The following is a 16,714-nucleotide window of genomic DNA, read 5'->3' as shown; positions in this document are numbered from 1 at the left end:
TCAAAAAAATTTTGGCCCCCCTCCCAAGGAAAAAATCCTGGCTGCGTTCTATAGTCTATAGAATGGACATTTTCAATTATGAAGATAATCAAAACAAAACTCCAAAACAAGATAAAAGATAATTCTTGAATGATTGTCTAACATTGTACATAAAGAAGGAAGTTGTTCAAAAATTTACCATTGATTCAATTATAGATGAATTTAGTTCTATGAAAGAACGTAAAGCTCAATTTACGTTTAATAAAAGAGGATGAAATTTCAAGACATGTTAACATAATTTTTATCTCTTTTTAATTGAAAATAGTTATATTTATATTGCATAGTTATATTTTTGTTTTTGCACAAGTGACATATTCGAGCATTTTCTCATAATGTGCAACTTAGGTGGTTTGTGATGTTACAAGATATTTAATCAAAGGTTATTTCTTGTCTTAATTTTAGTTATGACTATGATACATATTTATGAAATAGACATATCTTTATAATTAAAGTTAATATTTGATATTTTAAGATGCCATATATTTAAATAGATGAAAATTATTTTGAACATAACATATTAAAATAATTTTGTTCGAAAAAATTTTGGCCCCCCCAAAGAAAAAATCCTGGCTCCGTCACTGGACACAAGAATTAATAAGAGTTAAGCCCAAACAAAATGAGAAATAGTATAACAATACAAATGATAAAATTAGTATAAAAATTAATATTAGAAAATCAGTAAGATCTGGACTTTTTTCCTTGGGAGGTTGTTCATAAAAATGAGATCCAATAATTCAATGAAAATCACTTGCACACATAATCTATTGTATAATTTAAATTAAATTCAGCTCATGTATAAAATGGTCCTAAAATAATTAGCGCACTATGATATAATGTTATTTTAACAACAAAATTTTTTTTTACTAAAAGTCTCAAATATCCATGACATACATATGAGGGATATTTTACCATATTTGTATCTAACTGTAAGCACAAATTTCATTGCCTAAAATAAAAGATAAGAAAACTTGCACAAATATCAAATTTATAAATCAAATAATAAGAGGGTTACAATATCTGAATTTTTTTATAATTATAATCTCTAAAAATTCTTGAATCAAAGAAATTAATCCCCTGATACTTCTCTTCAAAAGCACTCCTAATTAAAGCATAATAAAATAAAGTTTTTTTAACTTTTTAATGTAGTAGTTATGTTTACTAAAAAATTAATAAACCATTCCTACAATGCATTGTTTCTCCTAAAAGTACTAATATGTTGTAAATAAATTGGAATAATTTTACAAAGATTTTATGCATTGTCACTAATATAATCAAGAGAAATTTTCACCTTTAAAATATAAATAGAAAGAAAGGAAAATGGTATGAGTATAAAGGTGACCAAATGCAATATTTATCACATCATGTGTTTAGATATGATTTGTTAAGTAATCAGTAATTTAGTCCTAGTCAATATATGATGCATATTGATTTCTTATAAATAAAAATATAATTTAGCAATTATGCATTAACAAAATTCATAGTTTGAACACAATCAATTGAGTCCCTATTTCCTGTTTTTATGTAGCTATTATTTATTTTATTATTTAGGTTATATATTTACATGTAAAATAACAACAATAGCATGGCAATCTTGGACTAACATAACTTCAATTATTGTTAACTAAACTAATTTTACATTGATAAAAATTAGTATAGAAAATGAAATGTTAATGGCAACAATTGGTTAAAAATAGTAATCTTTTAATTTTGAGAAAATAAAAAATAAGTTCCCAAAATATTTCACTTTTATTTTTTAAAAAATTCTCAACTTGTTAATTGAATTCAAAATGATTTTGTTATAAAAAAAATTCTTCCTCAAATTAACATCAATGATTGGACGTGAGATACAAATATGGAAAAAAAGAGATAAAAATATGGTAAAATATCTCTCATACATATGTCATGGATAATGAAGACTTTTGGCAAAAAATTTTTTTGTTGTTAAAAGAATATGGTATTATAGTGTGCTAATTATTTTAGGATCATTTTGTACATGAACTAAATTTAATTTAAATTATACAATAGATTATATATTCATGTGATTTTTGTTTAGTGATTGGATGTTATACTCGTGAACAATCTCCACAGAAAAAAAATTCCAGATTATACTAATTCTATTATTTTTATTGTTGTATTAGTTGTTACACTATTTCTCTCATTTTGTTAGGTCTACATTAATACAAGTTTAAACCTTATTAATTCTTGTGTCCCAGACAATAAATATATTAAAACTTTATCATCTTATTATAGTAATAGGTTTTAAATTATAGAAATTACATAGATAAGTGATATTCCATATATAGCTAGGAAGATATGCTGTTATTATTATCCAAACTTTTAAACTTTTCAAAAATTTTAAAAATTATTCAAAATTATAATACGACAAAATTTTATTACATATTTTATAAGGTTGTGAAAAGTCAAAACATTTTTCATAGTATTTTAAAATATATAAATACAAAAAATATTAAATTATACATATAATCATGTATTATACATGTATATTACGAGTACTTACTAACTAAGGTACTAAGTTTTAATCATTAATAAAACATTTTATCGTTATTTCAAATAAACTTCCTAGTATTGGTTTGGTATAAGTTTTTAAAGTAAAATAATACATTTGTGCCATAAATAATAGCTACTTAAAAAAAGGAAATATGTGCTCAATTGGTTGTGGTCTAAAATATTAATATACAATTAACTAGAGCTTGAAATGGAATGAAATTTATTTAGTATTTTACTGCTAACAACTTTGACACTATTTAATGGTTAAAGAAAAAATAAAAGAGACGTGGAGATTGGGGTTAGTTCCTTGGTGTGAAAAAAGGAGAGTTCCTCTAAAGTAATGCTGCGTCAAATTCTGGATGCATATGAAATTGGAAATGTGATAACTTTGCAATTCATTCTCATTCATGATGAATTTCTTCGATTCTATATAGAATCCCAATTTTTTTACGTTCAGCACGAAAATATTCTATTTTTGTCATATTGATGGCTTTTGCTCTTAAGATTATCTGCATGTTGGTGGTTAGTATTATTGATGAGGTTAGAGGTCATGGAAAATGTTACTAATTTCAGGAGAAGTTATGTTTTGTAAAAATGGTTTAATAATTTTCTACTAAACATAACTATTGCATACAAAAGGAAAAGATATTTGATTTGATTTTACTTTGATTAGAAGAACTTGTACTAGTAATAAAGGAAATAGTGATAGTGGTGCAAATTTCAAATCAACAATCAACGTACACATGATTACAGTAATTTTTTAGTCGACTAATATATGCTATAAAGTAGTAAGATTTAGTCATTTGTGAATTAACAATTTTAGCAATTTACATAACATTCACCTATAAAAATTATGATTATTATAAAATGACAGTTTATAATAATTTACATACCATTTGCCAATAAAAAAGGAGTTTGATAGAAAAAATATGCATACAAATCCATAATGTAAATGATACAAAGTATATTTGAAAGTCACGGAACTTAACATATGGGTAAATTTACTATAATTTTCAAAGATTATGCTACATTAATACAACTTTAATTTTTATGCTTGTGACCCAGAAAAGAATTTTATTAAAACTTTACCATTTTATTAAATTCATGGGTATTAATATATGAAAATTGTGATGTATAAGTAAGTGCTATTTTATATACAACTCAAAAGATTTGTTGTTATTGTAATACAACTTTAACTTTTATACTTGTGATTCAGAAAATAAATTTATTAAAACTTTACCATTTTATTATATTCATAGGTATTAATATATGGAAATTGTGATGTATAAATAAGTGCAATTCTATATATAACTCGAAAAATTTGTTGTTATTGTCATCTAAACTTTCTAACCTTTCACAAATTCAAAAATAATTCAGAATTTATAATATGACAAATTATTCTTACATATTTTATAAGGTCATGTGCAAAAAAATAGTTTTCATAGTATATTTAAAATGCTTAAAACATATAACATTTATAAATGATACGTACAATTGTGTATCATACATTTACATTATGAGTAATTACTAACTATAATACTAAGTTTCAATCATTAATAAAAAAATCTTAGCATTATTTCAAATAAACTTTCTAATACTTGTTTCATATAAGTTTACTCTCCAAAAACTTATTATTATTTGAACTAAACTTACTCTCCAAAAAGTAAGTCTCAGATATAGAGTAGTAATTTATTTTAAAAAAAGTAAGTTCTATATTTATTCCAATTTACTTTTTGAGACATAAAAGTTACTAATTTATCGAGTTAATTTATTATTTTTTATGTGAAACTTACTAACCAAATTTTTATATATTATCTTATTTAGGTGATCAGTCCAACAGGTAATTAAATGATCGCTAAAAGTGTTTTTACCTGTTATATCAGGTAAAAATAGTTTCTTTAGCATAACGATCGTTACTTCAATCTTTTCCAAAAACTTATTGGAGTTCTTGGAGTTTTGTCTGTAACTTTGGGATAAGTTACGGACCATCACCATCTTATTTTCCTTTGTATTAATTTGTAAAGTTTCCTTCGAAGTTTCCCTTTTGAATTTCACTATACAAGAAAACATTAATTTGTATTAATTTGTCCTTAGTTTGTATTGTTTCATCTGAAGTTTCCATTCCGATTTTCATATACAAGGCTCAGGCTTTTTTCGTCGTACAGACAAGAATTTTTCTTGATAATTAAAATTTTGAACAATTTTAGGAATGGAAGCAAAAAGCAAAAAGTCTAAAACTTTTTCTTTATTTTTGGATTGAATATCAAAATGGGTAAGACTCTAGGTCTACATTATCTTCTGAGCATCTTCATATGCATTTGCATCTTCATGTACATCATATACTAGATCAAAATGAATTTCAAAGCATTTTTTGATCTTCAAAGTATTTCACATACTGCATGAGTCAATTCATGAAATTCATTGACTCTAGTTGATTTCAAACCATCTTTATACTACATCAAAATGAATTTCAAAGCATCTTTTGATCTTCAGGGTATTTCATGTACTACATGAGTCCAATACATGAAGTTCATTTGACCCTAGTTGATTTCAAACCATCTTTATACACAACGAAGTTTAGGAATGAGACTCTAATTATACATTTTAAACCAAAGGAATAAGACTCTAGATTTCTTAATCACTTCATATAAACGAACCCCATTGGTTGGAAACAGGAAATGCTGGATCAACTTTATACTTATCTTTCCATACGTGAAAGCCAAGTTTCACCGTGAGTATTCTTCACTAGGAAGATTAATTTTTGATCCTCTGTACCAATATCCACCACTTAGACACAATAGATTGAACTTTTTTCTCCTTGAAAATTTGGAGTTCATACCCAATGGGCCCATGTAAAATCCTTAAATAAAATCAAATAGATAAAATTTAAAAATGAATTTCATGCCCAATGGGCCCATGTAAATTCCTTAAATAAAATTAAATAGATAAATTAAATGGATAAATCAATATGAAAGCAATCATATGCATGCACTACAAACCTAAATGGACATCTCTATCTCTACGTCGATGGTTGCTAAAACTTGGATAAGCATCTAGGTCAAGGTTCAAACCACATGTATAACTCCTGATTGTGACAGAATAGGATTTTGTATGCAAACTCCGCCTCCTCTTACCTTTGGAATACTTACCTCCAGTTTGAGCAGCGTCCCAATTTAGCCATATTTTCTCTTTCTATGGACCACTTTTTCCCCCTTTTATGGCACATGAAGTCTATCATAGTATACTTACGAACGAAAAGTTTTTCTGTCTACAAGGAAGGGGGAAAAATGTAAAAGAATTCTCGACATGTTTGATGATCCATTCATTGGCACACAAGATCAAGGTTTAGTTTGTAGTTCTCAATTATCATTTCAACATTTTTTTATAAGGTCAAAGAAAATAAATTAAGTTCCATTTCTTTGTTCTCTCATTTCAGTAGCTTTCATTTCAGTGGCTTGTTATGCTTTGAATGTAGCTTTCATTTCAGTAGCTTGTTATGCTATTAATGCAGTTGAAGAAATTTCAATAGAACATTTTCATTTCAGTGGCTTGTTGTGCTATGAATGTAGTTTTCATTTTAGTGGCTTGTTATGCTATGAATGCAGTTGAAGAAATTTCAATAGATCATTGTTTGGATGAAGAGTCAAAAGTTCCTAATACTCTTCTCCAGCCTAGAAAATTGTTGACCATATTTATGAAAATATGAAACCAAGAAAGGGGAAAATAAATTGTTTTGGCATGTGAGGTCCTCTCATAAAAGTTACATCTTATTACATACAACCATTTGGCCTGTATACCGATGATCTATCCATATATGGATATTAGGAGTAAGAGTTACAAAAAATTGGTGTGTACGCGAATGAGATCTACCCATATGTTAGGAGATAAAGCCCATAAGGTCAGAAGAACTTATGTGTTTATTGCAAAAATTTAGAAATTAGTAGAATATTTGATTATTTGGTTTCTTGATTCATAGTTCTTTCACTTTCTTTCATTTCTTGCAGAAAAAAAAGTGATTGAATATTGGTTTAAATGGATGGTCTTAAACCTCAATAAAAAATCTGGTCATCTTGATTTTCGAGTTTTTTGTGCAAAGAAATATTTTTTTTAAAAAAAATTTCGTTCAAGGAAGTTTTTTGAGTTCTAAACTATTTCTGTGGTACTTTCCCTATTGAGCTTTCATCAATGAACTAGAATTTTACCCGTGCCTTAGCACGGTCTTTTTATTTATTTATTGCAAATTTATACAAATATAAATAATTTAAAATACAAAAATTAATAACAGTCCTACATGTTCATCTATATTAACTTTAAAAAACTAATGTATTCTAAATATTCAATTATTTACTAATTTTTAAAATTTGTTTATATACTTTCACTATAATATGATAGTATACATCAAATCATGTACCCCATATTAAGAACTTGGTAGATATTCTTTTTTAACAATATTCTTTTAGATAATTTAAATGTTTATAATGACCATAAATGTAGAACTATATATTCATATTTAATTAAGTAGAAAAAATCCAGCAATTCATTTTTCTTCATCAATAAATATTCAGTTTCCAACAATATTGGTAAATATGCAGGTGTAACAATTAATTCTCTTTTTTATACTAAGTTAATTCAAAATTATGGGAAGAAATGATCAAAATTTGAATACTAATCAACGGTATCGTGGTGAAAGGAAGTAATTTGGGATATGTAAGAATTCAATAATTATGATTGAAAAGATTTTACTATAGTTCTATATGTAATAATTTGATAGAAAACAGAATCATTAAGATAAGATTAATTGTTTTTAAAACATAATCATTAAGATAAGATTAGTTATTTTTTAAAAATATTTTAAAATTAGAGATAATTTTTAAACATATAATATAATCCAATTCGGATTTAATATGGGCAAAATCCAAGTTATCCATAATCCGTTAATTCTCGTCAATTAGGCATGCCATGTGGGAGTGAAAAACGACTCTAATTAAAATAGCTACTTTCATATATATATATATATATTTCTTGTACTTTGTACAAGTAGTTTTTTTTGTACAAGTAGTTAAGGTATTCCCATTTACTTATGTTTCCCGTTGTTTATACTACGTTTTTTGGGCCAACTACTAAGCTTTTTGGGCCAACTATATTTCCCTCAAGAATTTATTTCTATCGAGCGAAATCTCTGTCCAGATAAATCTGGGGATCTAAGCAACCAAAGTTTCCCTCAAATGAAAAAGGGGAAAATCGCCATTTTAGTCCTTGAACTATTTTACTTATGCCAATTTCATCCCTCAATGTTTTTTTAACCTAATTTAGTCATTCAACTTAAATTTATTGTCCAATTAAATCCTTTCAGGAACGCACCACCAATTACAATTTTTCCGGCACAAAATCACCACCCAATTAAGGGCAATCCAGGAATTACAAAGCAAGGGCCAAAGCTAGAACCCAAAAAACTAAAAAGGGGAGAAAAACAAAATTTCGACCAAATTGGGATAGAAAATAGAGATCGTCAAAAGTTCTCTCCAGGACCATCACCAGTATCATCAAAAGTTCTAAAGAAATTCGCTCAAGTCGTCTGTCTACCTTCCATCAAATAGGGGTTGAAAAACTTGAAATGCCTCCTTAACAAGTCTAGCCTGTCTAGTGTTCGCGTACCCAGAAAACCATGGTGATTCATGAAACTACAATTCTTTTAAGCATTTCATCAAACACTTTTTCGGCTTTTTCGACAAAATGCAATCTAGAATACATATTGAGCAAAGAACTACACACAATGTAGAGTGCATATTGAGCAAAAAAAGCTGCTCACAAAAATATCCCACAAATGAGCTGTTTTTATGACAATCGCACAAGATTTTACCCCAATTAATGAATCCTCTGGAAAAAACAATGCAGCAATTAGGAAAGGGCAATAAAGGAAACTCGAGAACTATGGCCAGAAGGAAAAGACCAGTGGTCGACGGCAAAAGACACAAACATGTTTTTGTTGGAGATGGCTCGGGGGCGGCGGATGAGATGTTTGAGGCGGCCAATGAGGAGGATGTCCAGAAGTGCTCCTAAAAACAGGTCGAGGAGAAAACGGTTGGCAGTGGCGGCGGTGGTCGAGAGAGGGTAAAGGAGGAGGGAGAGGATTAGAGGGCAGAAGAGGTGACCGTCCCCCGAGAATTCGAGGAATTTGAGGAGACTGTAAAGATTGTTGGGCGGAGGGAAAGGGCAGTGTCAAATTTAATGAGGTGGCGGAGGATGATGGTAGAATTGTTGGGGACGTTGAGCCCATTTTTTGCGGGTTTGGATGGGTGGATTCGGCGGGCTCGCCACCCCACTCTCACTTCTCCGTCAGCCGTCACTCTAGGGAGTCGTCTACCAGCCGCTTCTCCGGCTCCCTCAAGCCTGGATCGAGGGAGATCAACCCAAACGACGGCGGATCGGGTGGGAATAGGCACCCTAGCCATAAGGGCCAAAAACTGTGGAAAGAGTGTGACGTGATTGAGGAGGAAGGATTGCTGGAAGACCCAGAGTCACGAAAGCCCCTTCCCAGGCGGTGCTATTTTCTTGCCTTCGTTGTGGGATTTTTCTCGTTTGGTGATTCCGTTATTTGCTGGTTATCACGAAAGAGTGTAGTTTCATGAATCACCATGGTGATTCCGTTAACCAGCAGATAACTAGTTTGCCGGATTCCAGCCACTTCTTTTGCAGATTTTTGTTTTTCTCCCCAATTCAGTGTAAAATTTTTGTTTTACCCCATTAGATGAAAATTTTTCATATTTCTTTATTTTAATGTAGGGCATGACTTGTACTTCCATTCTTGCCCCTGGTTAGGTAGCATTTTTTCATGTCGGGAAAGGTTTAGTGGGTGGCACCACCGTACAAGGATTTAATTGGACAATAAATTTAAGTTGAAGGACTAAATTAGACTAAAAAAACATTGAGGGATGAAATTGGCATAAGTAAAATAGTTCGAGGACTAAAATGACGATTTTTCCAATGAAAAAGTCACAAGAAAACATATAAACTTTTTGGAAGCAACAAATCTCAAGATTTGAGCTCATCAAACAAAGTCAACTAAAACCAGTACTGTACAGCATACTGCAGCTTCAGTTACAGATGATAGATAAACCTAAGCAGTTGTTTTCACCTCAGGAGCTGCACCACTTGAGTGAATTTCATAACCTCCTGGGCTCAACATGCACCTACTTGCGTCCAGTCAGTTTTTGTCGTTCAAATTTAACACATCCTTCTTTTAAAGCAAAAACCGTGTGATCTTCCCCTATTCCAATGCAATCATCAGGCTGGAATTCCCCTTCGCAGAACAATGATATTTCCTAGGATCACCTTCTGCCATTATCAAAAGGTTCCAATCAAAATATGAATGAATGAATCACGAGGCTATGTACAGCTAGCAACAATTCAGTCATTTACGCCAAACAAAGTGATATGACCTCTCCACCAAGATTTTTGGGTTTAGAATGGTTGATCCAGCATCTCTTTTTGGTAGCCCATTGCCTGAACGCCAAGCTTAAGCCGTCTCAAGATGCATCTATAATTTGCATATACATTAATCATTTCTCAATCCCCTAAGCACATATCAACATTTGAGATAGTGTTAAACCAGACCACTAACAAGTAAGGTGAAAATTTTACCAGTTGCAGACTGTAGATAGGAGTAAAGGTGATTACTTCTCTGGTGGTCTACCTCCTAAACAGAGATCCAGTAATGTTCATCATATTTCTAACTGAACGGGGAGCAAAAACCTGACGCCAAAAAGGAGCTCGTTCAGACAGATTTAAAAGATCATCACAACGTACTCCTGAATGGTAAAGCTACAAGCCCAAGAGAAATGAAAGCGCATCACTTCCTGCATAGAAAATCATGGATACAAGGAACCAGTTGCAAAGAAACTCGAGACAAAATTAATTGGCAAAATGCCAACTAACTCCATTCGGGATCCACAATACAGGCTAATCAAGATCTGCAACAGACATTAACGTAAGTTTTGAACAAACATTCGAAACTAAATCAAAAGACTGAGGCTCCTTTAGCGTGTAGAGTGTTTGAACATCTCTCTCTCTTAAAGTTCCCTAAACAGGTTTTTAATTTCACATATATTTTTTTTGTTTTTAAATTATTGCAGTTAATTAAGCTTTTCGGAAAACAACCATCCAAATGATGAATGATGATGATTTCTAAGGAAAATGATGTGCGAATAAGAAGGACTTCTAAGGTAAATAATCCTTTCATATCCCCTCATCAGTCATCACTAGTCTCTGCAGTTTACACAGCCCATCTCCATTAAACTGTCAACAGCATCAAACGCATGGTTTCAAATGCAACCTTTCTAGCTAAGATAGGCATCACCTCCAAGGGCAAAAAAGCACATAACTTTCTAGATTCTAAAAATTTTTACACTTGAGACTTGCAAGAATCTAAAAATATAAACAACCATAGGACTTGTCAGCGGCGGTTCGGCTCCAGGACGGATTTAACTTGAGGTGAACTAGGTTTTAACAGCTTTTGGACGGCAGAAAATAACCTCCACCTTATTTATTCCAGCAAAAACCTTGGCTTGAAAGCTTTTGCCATCAGGAGCATCGGCACCCTGAGCTCGAAAAGTTATATTGTACATGTAACCAGAACAAGAGTATCCAGTTACCCGCTCAATATGCAAAAACTGGTATCCTGGTTGCTTCCGCAAGAGTGATTCATAGAATTTAGAAACTCAACAATAAGAAGGTGAAAAAAAAAATAGACAAAGAAACACAAAAATTGCAAATGGAACGCACCTCCTCCAGGGCCCTAGTAGCCAACTGAATGAGTTCTTGATGCAGTTCAGGGTTTTTCAAATAAGAGGTGATTGGCCTAACGAGAAGGTACGGAGAAGGACCCGGATATGTAACCACATCAAATCCCTGTTCATGCATCATACATCCAAGTTAATAAGGCAAGTAAAACACAAATGAAATAATACATTTACTATTACTTATATACAGAAAAATATAATTATAAAGGGAAAACTCATGAGTCCTATTGAGAGTCTCTCTTCGGTCGGTACACGAACTACAAAAAGTTTTGCTAACGTGCATCTAATGGAACTGATTTCGGGAGGGCATATCATACTAATATGCAAAGACAAAGTAATAAAACAGATAGACCCTAATTAAAAAAAAGTAAAAAAAGGAAATTCAAAAAAAACCGACAAAGGAGGACTGGGATTGATCTACTAACCTCACTTTCTCGACACTCTACCACGTATTTTTCCCATAAATTAGGATCTACATCGTGGACGAAGAAAGACTTGACAACATCGTCAACCCCACCAATTGCACCAAGGTTAGATGGAAAAGAGGGCACCGACTTGCAATACTCCTGAAGTTCCTCCCGAATTTGCTCCCTTGATTTGTGGCTGAGGTCCCCATTCCTCTCTTTCCAGCCCTCCAAGTCAAACTCCTTCGCTTCCTTCTTTCTACGATCCAACCATTCCTTCCACACTTTTGCCTTCCGATACTCCTCCTCCACCGCCTCCTCAACAATTGCAGGCAACTTCTCTAACTTTCGCTTCTTCCGGACATTCTCCAACCTGCCATCTTTGTCGCTATCACTGCGACTGTCACTGCCCTCCTTGTTGCTGCAGCTTCCCTCTTGGCTGCTGTAGAAAATTTTTTCTATTTTTTATTAACATATTTTTTAATCACCTTATAATTTCGCATATGTCAAATTGCTATGATACAAAAAGTATGCTTTTCCACTAGTTGTTGTAATGTGTTATAATACATGTTAAATTAAAGTATGTAATAACACATACTTATATAATTTGCCCTCCTTGTCGCTACTGCTTCTCTCTTGGCTGTCATTGCCACTGCCCTCCTTGTCGGAGCCGTCGATACTTTCCAAGGCAGGCTCTCTTTGTCGTTGTTGTTGCTCTTTTGAGAGCAGATCTCTTGGCTTTTGACATACAAGACAAGCTGCGACTCCATACCAGGATGCTCGGGGATCATGCCTTTCATTCCAGGATGCTCGGGAGTCATGCCTTCATCACTACCGGAAGCCATAGCAAGGAAACCTAATTTCTTTTTGGAAGGACAAGGAAACCTAATTTCAATTTGAACATTGCCTTAAAATTGCTGATGTAATTCACATATGATGTGTAGGAAAAGTCTGAAGTAACTACTGTTACGGTAACGAAACTGTTTTTACCTGATATAACAGGTAAAAACACTTTTAGCGACCATTTGATTACCTGTTGTACTGGTTATCTAAATAAAATAATACCTAAAATTTTGGTTAGTAAGTTTTACATAAAAAATAGTAAGTTGACTCAATAAATTAGTAACTTTTATGTCTCAAAAAGTAAATTTGAATAAATAAGGAACTTACTTTTTTTTTTGAAGTAAATTATTACTCTATATCCGAAACTTACTTTTTGGAGAGTAAGTTTAGTTCAAATAATAGTAAGTTTTTATAGATTAATAGTAAATATTGTTGATAGAATAGTAAATTTGGTTAATCATCAAAACTTACTAGTTTGTGGCATAAATTTACTATTTTACTTAAAGAAACTTATATGAAACAAGTATTAGGAAGTTTATTTGAAATCATGCTAAGATTTTTTTATTAATAATTGAAGCTTAGTATTATAGTTAGTAATTACTCGTAATGTAAATGTATGATACACAATTTTACGTATCATTTATAAATGTTATATGTTTTAAGCATTTTAAATATACTATGAAAACTTTTTTTATTTTTTTTGCATATGGCCTTATAAAATATGTAAGAATAATTTGTCATATTATAAATTTTGAATTATTTTTTAATTTGTGAAAGGTTAGAAAGTTTGGATGACAGTAACAACAAATCTTTCGAGTTATATGTAGAATTGCACTTATCTATACATCACAATTTCCATATATTGACACCTATGAATATAATAAAATGGTACACAATTTTCATACATTAATGCCTATGAATTTAATAAAATGGCAAAATCTTAATAAATTTATTTTCTGGGTCACAAGTATAAAAATTAAAGTTGTATTAACATAGCATAATCTTTGAAAATTGTAGTAAAATTACCCAAATGTTAGGTTCTGTGACTTTCAAACATACTTTGCATCATTTACATTATGGATTTGTATCCATATGTTTTCTATCAAACTCTTTTTTTTATTGGCAAATGGTATGTAAATTATTATAAAATGTCATTTTATAATAATCGTAATTTTTTATAGATGAATTTTATGTAAACTGTTAAAATTATAAATTCACAAACGACGACTAAATCTGACTACTTTATGGCATATATTAGTCTAAATAACTAAAAAATTACTATAATCATGTGCACGTTGATTGTTGAATTGAAATTTCCTTTATTACTAGTACAAGTTCTTCTAATCAAAGCAAAATAAAATCAAATATTTTTTCCTTTTGTATGCAGTAGTTATGCTTAATAGAAAATTATTAACCCATTTTTACAATACATAATTTCTCCTAAAATTAATAACATTTTCCATGACCTCTAACCTTGTCAATAATACTAACCACCGACATGTAGATAATCTTAAAAGCAAAAGCCATCAATATGACAAAAAAAGAATGTTTTCATGCTGAACGAAAAAAATTGTGATTCTATATAGAATCGAAGAAATTCATTATGAATGAGAATGAATTGCAAAGTTATCACATTTCTAATTTCATATGCATCCAGAATTTCACGCAGCATTAGTTTAGAAGAACTTTCTTTTTTCACACTAAGGAACCAATCCCAGTCTCTACGTCTCTTTTATTTTTTCTTTAACCATTAAATGGAGTCAAAGTTGTTAGCAGTAAAATACTAAATAAATTTAATTCCATTTCAAACTCTAGTTAATTGTATACTAATATTTTACACCACAATCAATTGAGCACCAATTTTTTTTTTTTTTTTCAAGTAGCTATTATTTATTTTGTTACTTATGTTAACTATTTACATATAAAATAATAGCAATAAAATGCCAATCCTCGGATCAATGGAAATTCAATTATTGTTAATAAAACTAATTTTGCATTGATAAAAATTAGTCTACAGAATGAAAAGTCAATGGCAAAAATTGCTAAAATATAGCAATTTTTAATTATGGGAAAATAAACAACTAAGTTCCCAAAATATTTCACTTTTATTGTTTAAAAAATCTCAACTTGTTGACTAAATTCAAAATAATTCTATTGTCAAAAATATTTTTTCTCAAATTAACTTTCATGATTAGATGTGAGATACAAATATGGTAAAATATCCCTCATACGTATGTCATGGATATTTCAGACTTTTAGTAAACAAATTTTTGTTGTTAAAATAACATTGTATCATAGTGTACTAATTATTTTAGGACCATTTTATACGTGAACTAGATTTAATTTAAATTCTACAATAGATTATATATGCATTTGATTTTCATTTATAATTCTTGGATCCTATTCTTATGAACAATCTCCCAAGAAAAAAAAATCCAGATCATACTGATTTTCTTATATTAATTGTTATACATTTTGTCATTTTTATTATTATATTATTTCTCATTTTGTTTAAACTTTTACTCTTATTATTTCTTGTGTCTCAGATGTAAATTTATTAAAACTTTATCATCTTATTATATTCATAGGTGTTAAATTATAAAGTTTTGACATATAAACAAGTAATATTCTATATATAACTAGGAAGATTTGTTGTTATTGTTATCCAAACTTTCAAACTTTTCAAAAATTGAAAATGATTAAAAACTTATAATACGACAAAATTTTATTACATATTTACAAGAATATGTGAAAAGTCAAACTATTTGTCATAGTATTTTAAAATATATAAATAAAATTTTTTTAAATTATACTTATAATCATGTATTATACAGGTATATTATGAGTACTTACTAACTAAGGTACTAAGAATTAATCATTAATAAAACATCTTATCATTATTTCAAATAAATTTCCTAATACTAGTTGAAATATGTTTTAAAGTAAAATAGTACATGTGTCCCATAAATCAGAAGTTTTGATTATTAATCAATTTTATCATGTTATCAGTAAGAATTACTATTTATGTATAAAAACTCACTATTACTTGAATTAAACTTACTCTCTAAAAAGTAAGTTTGGAATATAAAATAGTAATTTATTTATTTAAAAAGTAAGTTTAATAATTATTCCAATTTACCTTTTGAAGTGTAAAAGTTACTAATTTATTACTGTTAACTTACTATTTTAGATGGGAAACTTACTTTCTTATTTTCAAGTGTTATCCTATTTAGGTGGATAGGCCTATCAAATAATCAAATGGTCGCTAAAAGTAAATAAAAAATAAATCGAAAATGGTCATATAAGTGTTATCCTATTTATGTCTCAAAAAGTAAATCGAAATAAAAATGAAAGTTACTTTTTTTAAAAAAATAAATTACTACTTTATATTCGAAACTTACTTTTTGGAGAGTAAGTTAAGTTCAAATAATAGTAAGTTTTTATAGATTAATAGTAAATCTTGTTGCTAGAATAGTAAATTTGGTTAATCATCACAACTTACTAGTTTGTGGCATAAATTTACCATTTTACTTAAAAAAATTTATATGAAACAAGTATTAGGAAGTTTATTTAAAATAATGCTAAGATTTTTTTATTAATGATTTAAACTTAATATTATAGTTAGTAATTGTTGGTAACGTAATATATAATACATATTGTATGTATCCTTCATAAATGTTTTGTGTTTTAAGCATTTTAATAAATGTATGTATCATTTATAAATGTTATGTGTTTTAATAAATTTATTTTCTAGGTCACAAGTATAAAAGTTAAAGTTGTACTAATGTAGCATAATCTTTGAAAATTATAGTAAATTTACCCATATATTAAGTTTTGTGAGTTTCAAATATATTTTGTATCATTTACAATATGGATTTATATGCACATTTTTATCAAAATTATTTTTAATTGGCAAATAGTATGTAAATTATTATAAAATGTCATTTTATAATAATCATAATTTTTTATAGGTGAATGGTATATAAATTGCTAAAATTGTCAATTTATAAATGAGTAAATCTTACTACTTTATGGCATATATTAGTCTGATCAACTAAAAAATATTACCTTAATTAAGTGTACGTTGGTTGTTGATTTGAAAGTTGCACCCCTGTCACTATT

This window comes from Coffea arabica, chromosome 2e (genome assembly GCF_036785885.1).
Source record: "Coffea arabica cultivar ET-39 chromosome 2e, Coffea Arabica ET-39 HiFi, whole genome shotgun sequence".
Taxonomy (NCBI): Eukaryota; Viridiplantae; Streptophyta; class Magnoliopsida; order Gentianales; family Rubiaceae; genus Coffea; species Coffea arabica.
The sequence above is the reverse complement of the archived record's forward strand: the minus strand, read 5'-3'. Positions refer to the sequence as shown.